Here is a 10,518-nt window from a genome sequence, read left to right as displayed (position 1 = left end):
GCACCTCATCAGAGCCCTTTCCTATCCTGAGTGGCGTGAAACAGGGCTGTGTTCTCGCACCCACATTGTTTGGGATTTTCTTCTCCCTGCTGCTTTCACGTGCGTTCAAGTCTTCAGAAGAAGGAATTTTCCTCTACACAAGATCAGGGGGCAGGTTGTTCAACCTTGCCCATCTAAGAGCGAAGACCAAAGTACGGAAAGTCCTCATCAGGAAACTCCTCTTAGCTGACGATGCTGCTTTAACATCTCACACTGAAGAGTGTCTGCAGAGTCTCATTGACAGGTTTGCTGCTGCCTGCAATGAATTTGGTCTAACCATCAGCCTCAAGAAAACGAACATCATGGGACAGGACGTCAGAAATGCTCCATCCATCAATATTGGCGACCATGCTCTGGAAGTGGTTCAAGAGTTCACCGACCTAGGCTCAACTATCACCAGTAACCTGTCTCTAGATGCAGAAATCAACAAGCGCATGGGAAAGGCTTCCACTGCTGTGTCCAGACTGGCCAAGAGAGTGTGGGAAAATGGTGCACTGACACGGAACACAAAAGTCCGAGTGTATCAAGCCTGTGTCCTCAACCTTGCTCTATGGCAGCGAGGCCTGGACAACGTATGTCAGCCAAGAGCGACGTCTCAATTCATTCCATCTTCAATGCCTCCGGAGAATACTTGGCATCAGGTGGCAGGACCATATCTCCAACACAGAAGTCCTCGAGGCGGCCAACATCCCCAGCTTATACACACTACTGAGTTAGCGGCGCTTGAGATGGCTTGGCCATGTGAGCCGCATGGAAGATGGCAGGATCCCCAAAGACACATTGTACAGCGAGCTTGCCACTGGTATCAGACCCACCGGCCATCCATGTCTCCGCTTTAAGGACGTCTGCAAACGCGACATGAAGTCCTGTGACATTGATCACAAGTCGTGGGAGTCAGTTGCCAGTGTTCGCCAGAGCTGGCGGGCAGCCACAAAGGCGGGGCTAAAGTGTGGCGAGTCGAAGAGACTGAGCAGTTGGCAGGAAAAAAGACAGAGGCGCAAGGGGAGAGCCAACTGTGTTACAGCCCCGACAAACAAATTTTTCTGCAGCACCTGTGGAAGAGCCTGTCACTCTAGAATTGGCCTTTATAGCCACTCCAGGCGCTGATCCACAAACCACCTCCAGGCGCTTACCCATTGTCTCTGGAGATAAGGAAGCCAAAGAGAAGAGTGGAAGAAAGATATAGCCAGAGAGAACAAGTTTAAACTGATGTATGGTAAGTGCAAAATAGCCATAGAGTCATAGAGTTATACGGCACAGAAACAGGCCCTTCGGCCCAACGTGTCTGTGTCGGCCATTGAGCACCTAACTATTCTAATCCCATTTTTTAGCACTTGGCCCGTAGCCTTGTATGCTATGGCGTTTCAAGTGTTCATCGAAATACTTCTTAAATGTTGTGAGGGTTCCTGCCTCTACCACCCCTTCAGGCAGTGCGTTCCAGATTCCAACCACCCTCTGGGTGAAAAAAGCTTTTCCTCAAATCCCCTCTAAACCTCCTGCCCCTTACCTTAAATCTATGCCCCCTGGTTATTGACCCCTTCACTAAGGGAAAAAGTTTCATCCTATCTAATCTATCAATGCCCCTCATAATTTTGGATACCTCAATCATGTCTCCCCTCAGCCTTCTATGTTCAAAAGAAAACAACCCCAGCCTTTTCAGTCTTTCTTCATAGCTGAAATGCTCCAGCCCAGGCAACATCCTGGTGAATCTCCTCTGCAGCCTCGCCAGTGCAATCATATCCTTCCTATAGTGTGGTGACCAGAACTGTACACAGTACTCCAGCTGTGGCCTAACCAACGTTTTATACAGCTCCCTGCTCTTATATTCTATGCCTCGGCTGATCAAGGCAAGTATCCCATATGCCTTCCTAACCACCTTATCTACCTGTGCTGCTGCCTCCAGTGATCTAAGGACAAGTACACCAAGGTTCCTCTGACCCTCTGTACTTCCTAGGGTCCTACCATCCATTGTATATTCCCTTGCTTTGTTAGTCCTCCCAAAATGCATCACCTCACATTTCTTGGGATTAAACTCCATTTGCCACTGCTCTGCCCATCTTACCAGCCCATCTATATCATCCTGTAATCTAAGGCTCTCCTCCTCACTATTTACAACACCACCAATTTTCATGTCATCTGCAAACTTACTGATCATACCTCCTATATTCACGTCTAAATCATTAATGTACACTACAAACAGCAAGGGTCCCAGCACCGATCCCTCTGGTATACCACTGGTCACAGGCTTCCACTCGCAAAAACGACCCTCGACCATCACCCTCTGCCTCCTGCCGCTAAGCCAATTTTGGATCCACTTTGCCAAATTGCCCTGGATCCCATGGGCTCTTACCTACTTAACCAATCTCCCATGCGGGACCTAATCAAAAGCCTTACTGAAGTCCATGTAGACTACATCAACTGCTTTACCCTCATCTACACATCTAGTCACCGCCTCAAAAAATTCAATCAAGTTAGTTAAACATGATCTCCCCTGACAAAGCCATGCTGACTATCCCTGATTAATCCCTGCCTCTCCAAGTCCCTCAGAATTTTTCCCAATATTTTTCCAACCACTGTTGTTAGACTTACCGGCCTGTAATTACCTGGTTTATCCCTGCTACCCTTCTTGAATAATGGCACCACATTTGTTGTCCTCCAATCCTCTGGCTTCTCTCCTGTGGCCAGAGAGGATTTGAAAATTTGTGTCAGAGCCCCTGCGAACTCCTGCCTTGCCTCACATAACAGCCTGGGATACATCTCATCTGGGCCTGGGGATTTATCCACTTTTAAGCCTGCTAAAACAGCTAATACTTCCTCCCTTTCAATGCTAATATGTTCAAGTATATCACAATCCCCCTCCCTGATCTCTACACCTACCTCGTCCTTCTCCTTAGTGAACACAGATGCAAAGTAATCATTTAAAGCCTCACGTATGTCCTCTGGCTCCACACACAGATTGCCACTTTGGTCCCTAAAGGACTCTACTCTTTCCCTGGTTATCCCCTTGCCCTTACTATACTTATAAAATGCCTTAGGATTTTCCTTTATCTTGCCCGCCAGTGTTTTTTCATGCCCCGCTTCGCTCTCCTAATTACATTTTTTACTACCCCCCCTACAGTTTCTATACTTCTCTAGTGCCTCCACTGTTTTCAGTGCTCTGAATCTGCCATAAGCCTCCTTTTTTTTCCTGATCCAATCCTCTATATCCCTTGACATCCAGGGTTCCCTGAACTTGTTGGTCCTACCCTTCACCTTAACGGGTACATGTTGGCTCTGAACTCTCACTATTTCCTCTTTGAATGACTCCCACTGGTCTGATGTAGGCTTTCCGACAAGTAGTTGCTCCCAGTCCACTCTGGTCAGATCCTGTTTTATCATATTGAAATCGACCTTCCCCCAATTCAGTACCTTTATTTCCGGCCCGTCTTTGTCCTTTTCCATAACTACCTTAAATCTTACAGTTATGGTCACAATCCCCGAAATGCTCCCCCACTGACACTTCTACCACTTGTCCGGCTTCATTCCCTAGGATTAGGTCCAGTACTGCCCCTTCTCTTGTCGGACTTTCTACGTGCTGACTCAAAAAGCTCTCTTGTATGCATTTTAAGAATTCCGCCCCCTTTAAGCCTTTTACACGAAGACTATCCCGGTTGATATTAGGGAAGTTGAAATCTCCTACTATTATTACCCTATTATTTTTACACCTCTCTGCAATTTGCCTACATATCTGCTCCTCTATATAAAGAAGATTTGTTGACAGATCAAATTAAATTTATATATTTTTTTAAACAATTCATGCAATGTGATGAGTCACTTTAAAACAGGTTCCTTCCCAGCTGGAGTGAACACTTTACTGACTGGTCAGAAAAGGAATTTCAAAGGCATGAAACCAAGGTAAAGCAGGAAGACAGACAATTGGCTTTGTCCTGATGCCGATCAATTTAAGGAAAACTGCCACGGACGCAGTCTGAGCTGCTGAGCATTTTCTGTTTCCAATTCTGATTTCCAGCTCCAAGGTATATTGCTTTTGTTTTATGTTAATGTAGTCACTTACACCTCCTCTGGCCCCATCTTTTGGGCAGGATTTTACAATGGGCTTCTGGACCCCAATGCCAGGTCAAATGGGGGTCCCGACCAGTGCTTGCTGGAGTGGGACCGCCTTGGCAATTTTACTCGCGGTGGCCTCCTAATTGGCCACCTCCAGTCTCGCTGTCCAATCAGAAGGCTGTAAGATTAAAACCTCGACAGCCCCGTGGGAGAGGTGGGTGCTGCTGAGGCAGGTTGGAGATCGAGAGGGTGCCTCAGCGTGGAGAGGTAAGTAAAGAAATTTAAAATCAGAGGGGCAAGCAGGCAATCCCTTTGGATGCCGTCTGGGGCCATGGGGGCAGCCTTCTCTGCCCGCGGCTCCCTCTTTAGGCGATGGGGCCTCCAGCTCCGATGACTCCCAGGGCTGCCGCGGAGAGGCGGCATACATGAAGCTGGTGGCCTCCCCGGGGGCGGAAGACAGCTCTGCTGCTGGATAGTTGCCAGTGGCACGAGAAAATTGCCCCTTGGGGCGGCACAGTGGCGCAGTGGTTAGCACCGCAGCCTCACAGCTCCAGTGACCCGGGTTCAATTCTAGGTACTGCCTGTGCGGAGTTTGCACGTTCTCCCTGTGACCGCGTGGGTTTCCGTCGGGTGCTCCGGTTTCCTCCCAAAGCCAAAGACTTGCCGGTTGATAGGTAAATTGGCCATTATAAATTGCCCCTAGTATAGGTAGGTGGTAGGGGAATTGAGGGAAGGTGGGGATGTGAGAGGGTAATGGGATTAATGTAGGATTAGTATAAAAATATTAGTATAAATTAGTATAAAAGCGAAGACCAAAGTACGGAAAGTCCTCATCAGGGAACTCCTCTTTGCTGACGATGCTGCATTAACACCTCACACTGAAGAGTGTCTGCAGAGACTCATCGACAGGATCGCACTGCCTGCAACGAATTTGGCCTAACCATTGGCTTCAAGAAACAAACATCATGGGACAGGACGTCAGAAATGCTCCATCCATCAATATTGGCGACCACATTCTGGAAGTAATTCAAGAGTTCACCTACCTAGGCTCAACTATCACCAGTAACCTGTCTCTCGATGCAGAATTCAACAAGCGCATGGGAAAGGCTTCCTCTGCTACGTCCAGACTGGCCAAGAGACTGTGGGAAAATGGCGCACTGACACAGAACACAAAAGTCCGAGTGTATCAAGCCTGTGTCCTCAGTACCTTGCTCTACAGCAGCGAGGCCTGGACAACGTACGTCAGCCAAGAGCGACGTCTCAATTCATTCCCTCTTCACTGCCTCCAGAGAATCCTTGGCATCAGGTGGCAGGACCGTATCTCCAACACAGAAGTCCTCGAGGCGGCCAACATCCCCAGCTTATACACACTACTGAGTCAGCAGCGCTTGAGATGGCTTGGCCATGTGAGCCACATGGAAGATGGCAGGATCCCCAAGGACACATTGTACAGCGAGCTCGTCACTGGTATCAGACCCACCGGCCGTCCTTGTCTCTGCTTTAAAGACGTCTGAAAACGCGACATGAAGTCCTGTGACATTGATCACAAGTCGTGAGTGTCAGTTGCCAGCGATCGCCAGAGCTGGTGGGCAACCATCAAGGCGGGGCTAAAGTGTGGCGAGTCGAAGAGACTTAGCAGTTGGCTGGAAAAAAGATAGAAGTGTAAGGAGAGAGTCAACTGTGTAACAACCCCGACAACCAATTTTATCTGTAGCACCTGTGGAAGAGTCTGTCGCTCTAGAATTGGCCTTTATAGCCACTCCAGGCGCTGCTTCACAAACCACTGACCGCCTCCAGGTGCTTCCCCATTGTCTCTCGAGACAAGGAGGCCAAAGAGGGGGGATGAGTATAAATGGGTGGTTGATGGTCGGCACAGACTTGGTGGGCCGAAGGGCCTGTTTCAGTGTGGTATCTCAAAATAAATAAAAATAATGTGTCTTTTAATTATTTAAATTGACTGTCTGGCTCCATTCTGCGGGTGACTGATCTGCATCTGGTCCCACTGCTGGGAAACATCCCTGGCGGTGCAAATGAGTCTGGGAACCGCCCCTCGCAGCGCCCTGCTATTTTCCTGGCCCTCCCCCCACCTCCCAGCCCATCAGCCCAGGGCCGGAAAAATCTTGCCCTTTGTTTCTATACTTGTCTCATTATCACCCCCTTTCGCTTTGCACCATCACCAGTTTGATCAATTAATCACTCCTCCCCTCCATCCAACATTCGCTTTCGTTCTTTCCTCTCGAGCCCACCTTTTTCCATGGTTATGGTACCATCCTCACCACTTAAAACATCTACGTTTAAAATGCACAGTGTCTTATACAAGCCAAAAAAATGAAACAATTGTGTTTACTCACATTCGCATCTGCTCATTATCTGTCTGCTTTGTGGGAGCTTGCTATGCACAAATTGACTGCCATGTTTCGTATATTACAACAGTGACTGCATTTCAAAGGTTGTCATTGGTGATGCAGTGCTTTGAGGTATCCTGAAGGCATGAAGGCACTGTATTAATGCAAATTACCTTGCAAAGACAAGGCTGAAGGGGGACCTAATAGAGACCTTTGAAATTATGAAAGCTTTTGATCAAGTAAACACCCTGGGCTGGATTTTATGCTCTCTCCTGTGCTGAGTTGGAGAGCATTTAATCGGGCGGGATGGTGGCGGAGTGGGGACCCCACCACCTTCCCGTCTCCACCCCAATTAAGTCAGTGTGGAAGGCCTAACGACCTTCCCATCCCATTGCCAATTGAGGCCCTTAGGTGGTCAATAAATGCTCAATTAAGGGCCTCTTCCCTCCACCACCGGTATTCGCCCAGTGGCAGGCGGGCCTGTTGCCTTACGGGGAGCAGAACAAGCAAACCCATGTGGGTTACTTCTGGAATAAAAACAAGAAATGCTGGAACCACTCAGCAGGTCTGGCAGCATCTGTGGAAAGAGAAGCAGAGTTAACGTTTCGGGTCAGTGACCCTTCTTTGGAACTTCTGGGGTGAGTCCCTCGTTCGAAGGCACTTAGTGCCGGATTGAGGGACCCAGTATCAGGAAGAAGGGGACCACGCTGAGAGCCAACACCCCTTGCCCTTGCTGCCGACACCCTGCGACCCCCATCCTGTGAAACCCCTCCCACCATCACTCACCTGTGGCCTGGGTCCATCGACGATCCTGGACCTCAGGTGTGTGCATTACCGACAGCAGCCACCACTTCCACAGTGCCGCTGCTCAGTAAAAGAGCTGCTGACCTCTGATTGGCTGACAGCTCTCAGTGGGCCGGACTTCTGTCCCCAGGGTGCTTAATCCCAGAGCAGGCCCACAGCTGCCCTGTTAAGTGCCTTATTGGCAGGTAATGCAGCGGGCCTTCCTGCAAAGAGGAAACATGGGGCTCTTGATGGCAGTTGAGACCCTGTCACCTCCATTAAATATCATCCAGAGAGACAATTTCCACTTGTGCAGAAGAAGAAAACTAGAGGCCATGAATGTAAGAGCCACCAAGAAATCCAACAGGCAATTCAGAAGAAACTTTTTTATCCAGAGAGTGGTGAGAATGTGGATCGTGCTACCAAACAGGAAGTGGTTGAGGCAATTAGTATAGATGCATTTAAAGGGAAGCTGGATAAACACATGAGAGAAGGGAAGGTCATGTTGATAGAGTTAGATGAGGAAGGATGGGAGGAGGCTCGAGTGGAGCATAAATACCAGTATGGACTTGTTGTGCCGAATGGCCTGTTTTATGCTGTATATTCTGGGTAATTCTCTGCAAGGTTCTTTCTTTCCTCTTTGGCGAATCACACATCTTCTGCTACTTCCTCATCCAAGGAGGTAGAAGGAGTAAAAAGTTTCCGTAAAAACAAAGCAAGCTACAGTTTATGGCTAAAACCATGGTCTGATGAAAGTTTTCCTACTTCTGCTATCTGAAGTCCTAGAAATTACAAGATGGCTGTTGTCAAATCCAATGAACATAACGCAGTAAACAGGGTTTATTTTCAATCCCTGGGCATGGTAATGCTTTATAGGATTACACTTTAGTTTACAGGGAGTGGGAATTCACTTACAGGAAAGGCACTGACACATACCAATCAGCGGTACCATGTTTGTCTGTTGGTTTATACACACCTGCCTTATCCATTGGAAGCATGCAGGGAGCAGAAATTAAAGGTGGGATTTGTGCTTTTCAACTAATTACATAATTGCATATTTTTAATTTTTTAAAAAAATTTGTTGCCCCATATGTGGGCATCACTGGCAAGGCTGGCATTTATCCCTCATTGTCCCTCGAGAAGGTGGTGATGGGCCTCCTTCTTGAAATGCTGCAGTCCGCTTGTTGATGGTCCTCCCACAGAGAATGTTAGATTGGGAATTCCAGGAAACTAACTCAGCAATGTTGATGTGTGTCTACGTGAGAGTGGTCTGTGACTTGAATTGATGATGCTCCCATGATATTGTTACTCTTCTCCTTCTCAGTGGTGGATGTCACAAGGAGGGAAGTGGTGTAGAGGTAACTTTGTAAATTACTGCAATGCATCCCCTAGATCGTACGTACCCTGTGTTGATGACAGCAGGATGGTATCGCACCTGGTGACCAATTAAGCAAACTGTTCTTTCTTGGATGGTGTTGAGCTCCTTGAGTGTTGTTGGAGCTGCATCCATCCAGGCAAGTGGAGAGTATTCCATCACACTCCTTCTTTTTCTTTTTTTATTCGTTTGTGGGATGTGGGCGTCACTGGCAAGACAAGCATTTATTGCCCATTCCTAATTGTCCTTGAACTGAGTGGCTTGCTAGGCCATTTCAGAGGACTTTTAAGAGTCAACCACATTGCTATGGGTCTGGAGTCACTTGTAGGCCAGGCCAGGTAAGGATGGCAGATTTCCTTCTCCAAAGAGCATTAGTGAACCAGATGGGTTTTTACAATAATCAACAATGGTTTCATTGGAATGGCTTTTAAATTCCAGATTTATTAATTGAATTCAAATGTCACCATCTGCTGTGGTGGGATTCAAACCCATATCCCCAGAGCATTAGCCTGGGCTTTGGATTACTAGTCCAGTGACATTACCACTGCGCCACCACCTCCTGCTCGTTTGAGGCTTTCAAGGACCATGAGACGAGCCATTCATCAGAGTAACCAGTCTTTGTCCTGCTGTTGTAGCCATAGTGTTGATGCAGCTGGTCCAGTTTAGCTTCTGTTCAAAGGTGGCCCCCTCATGCCTCTCACCCCCAAGATGTTGCCAGTGGGGCTATTGATGGTCAAAGAAAGATTACTGGGCTTTGTGCAGGTCAAGTATACCTGCAACTTGTTAGCCCAAGTCTGGATGTTTTCCACATCTGCTGTTGGCTTCTCTGTTGCTCTGATGCTGTAAAATTTGTTGTACAATATAAACAGGATGCATTCCACAACACCAGCCATTCAAGGTCTTTGAGATCACTTGTTGCTGAAGTGGTTCTATGGAATAAATCTCACTCAAAACAAGACTGACCTTCCACAAGAGGCAAGTCTTCATTGATTGAGCCAAATTGATGGCTCCTGGAAGTAGTTTGGGTTTTCATGGTAGCTATGGTGATGGAAGTTGGCAGAGTGGAAGGGGTGTACATCAGAAGGGTGATCTCATTGGCAAACCTTGATTAATTGGTAGGACAGAAGGGCATGGACCTCTCACTTCATGCTAAAGCTTTTGGGAATTAAGTCAATAAGCCTGGTTTCAACAAAGTTTATAATAAAGGAGTTTACTGCGCAGTATATGAAATAAAAACACTTCCTTGAGCCAAATCATTTTGTCAAATTGAATACAGAGTGGAGTCTACCATATTATGTCAGGTCTAAAGGGTATTAGGGCAAGGAAGTAATTATGGCTTATGTTGTGTTTGCTGATGCCATTTATTGAAAATCTAATCACAAATATTTCCATATGACTAGGCAAGGAACTAAGTTTAAAAAAGTACAGACTTCTGTTTAAAATCATAGGCTCCTACTGTCAGATACCATACTTCAGAAATTTCAGGATATTGCACATGGACAACAAAGTAACTGGTCCAAAAAAACAGGCGAATAATCTACTTAGCCTTGCCACCTACCTGGTTTTCTCCCGGTCAGTTTGTGCATTGCTGAAATTTCTTCATGTTTTGAATGCACGGAGAAAATTGTTTCACTCTTTCAACAATAATTTATATTGAATTCCCTAATGGGCTTCTTGGTGACTGTCTTCTATTCATCACCTCTAGTTTCACTCTTCCCCACAAGAGGAAACATTCTCTCTGTATCCACTCTATCAAAACCTTTCATAATTTTAAGGACCTCTATTCGGTCACCCTTCAGCCTTCTTTTTTCAAGAGACAAGAGACCACAGTTTGTCAATCTATTTTTTTCCAAAAATATACTTTATTCATGACATTTGTAAAAATACATTACATATCAATTCAAAATTGGCATTAAATAAAGTGCAGTA

Source organism: Heterodontus francisci, chromosome 17 (assembly GCF_036365525.1).
Source record: "Heterodontus francisci isolate sHetFra1 chromosome 17, sHetFra1.hap1, whole genome shotgun sequence".
Lineage (NCBI taxonomy): Eukaryota > Metazoa > Chordata > Chondrichthyes > Heterodontiformes > Heterodontidae > Heterodontus > Heterodontus francisci.
Note: the sequence above shows the minus strand (reverse complement) of the source record.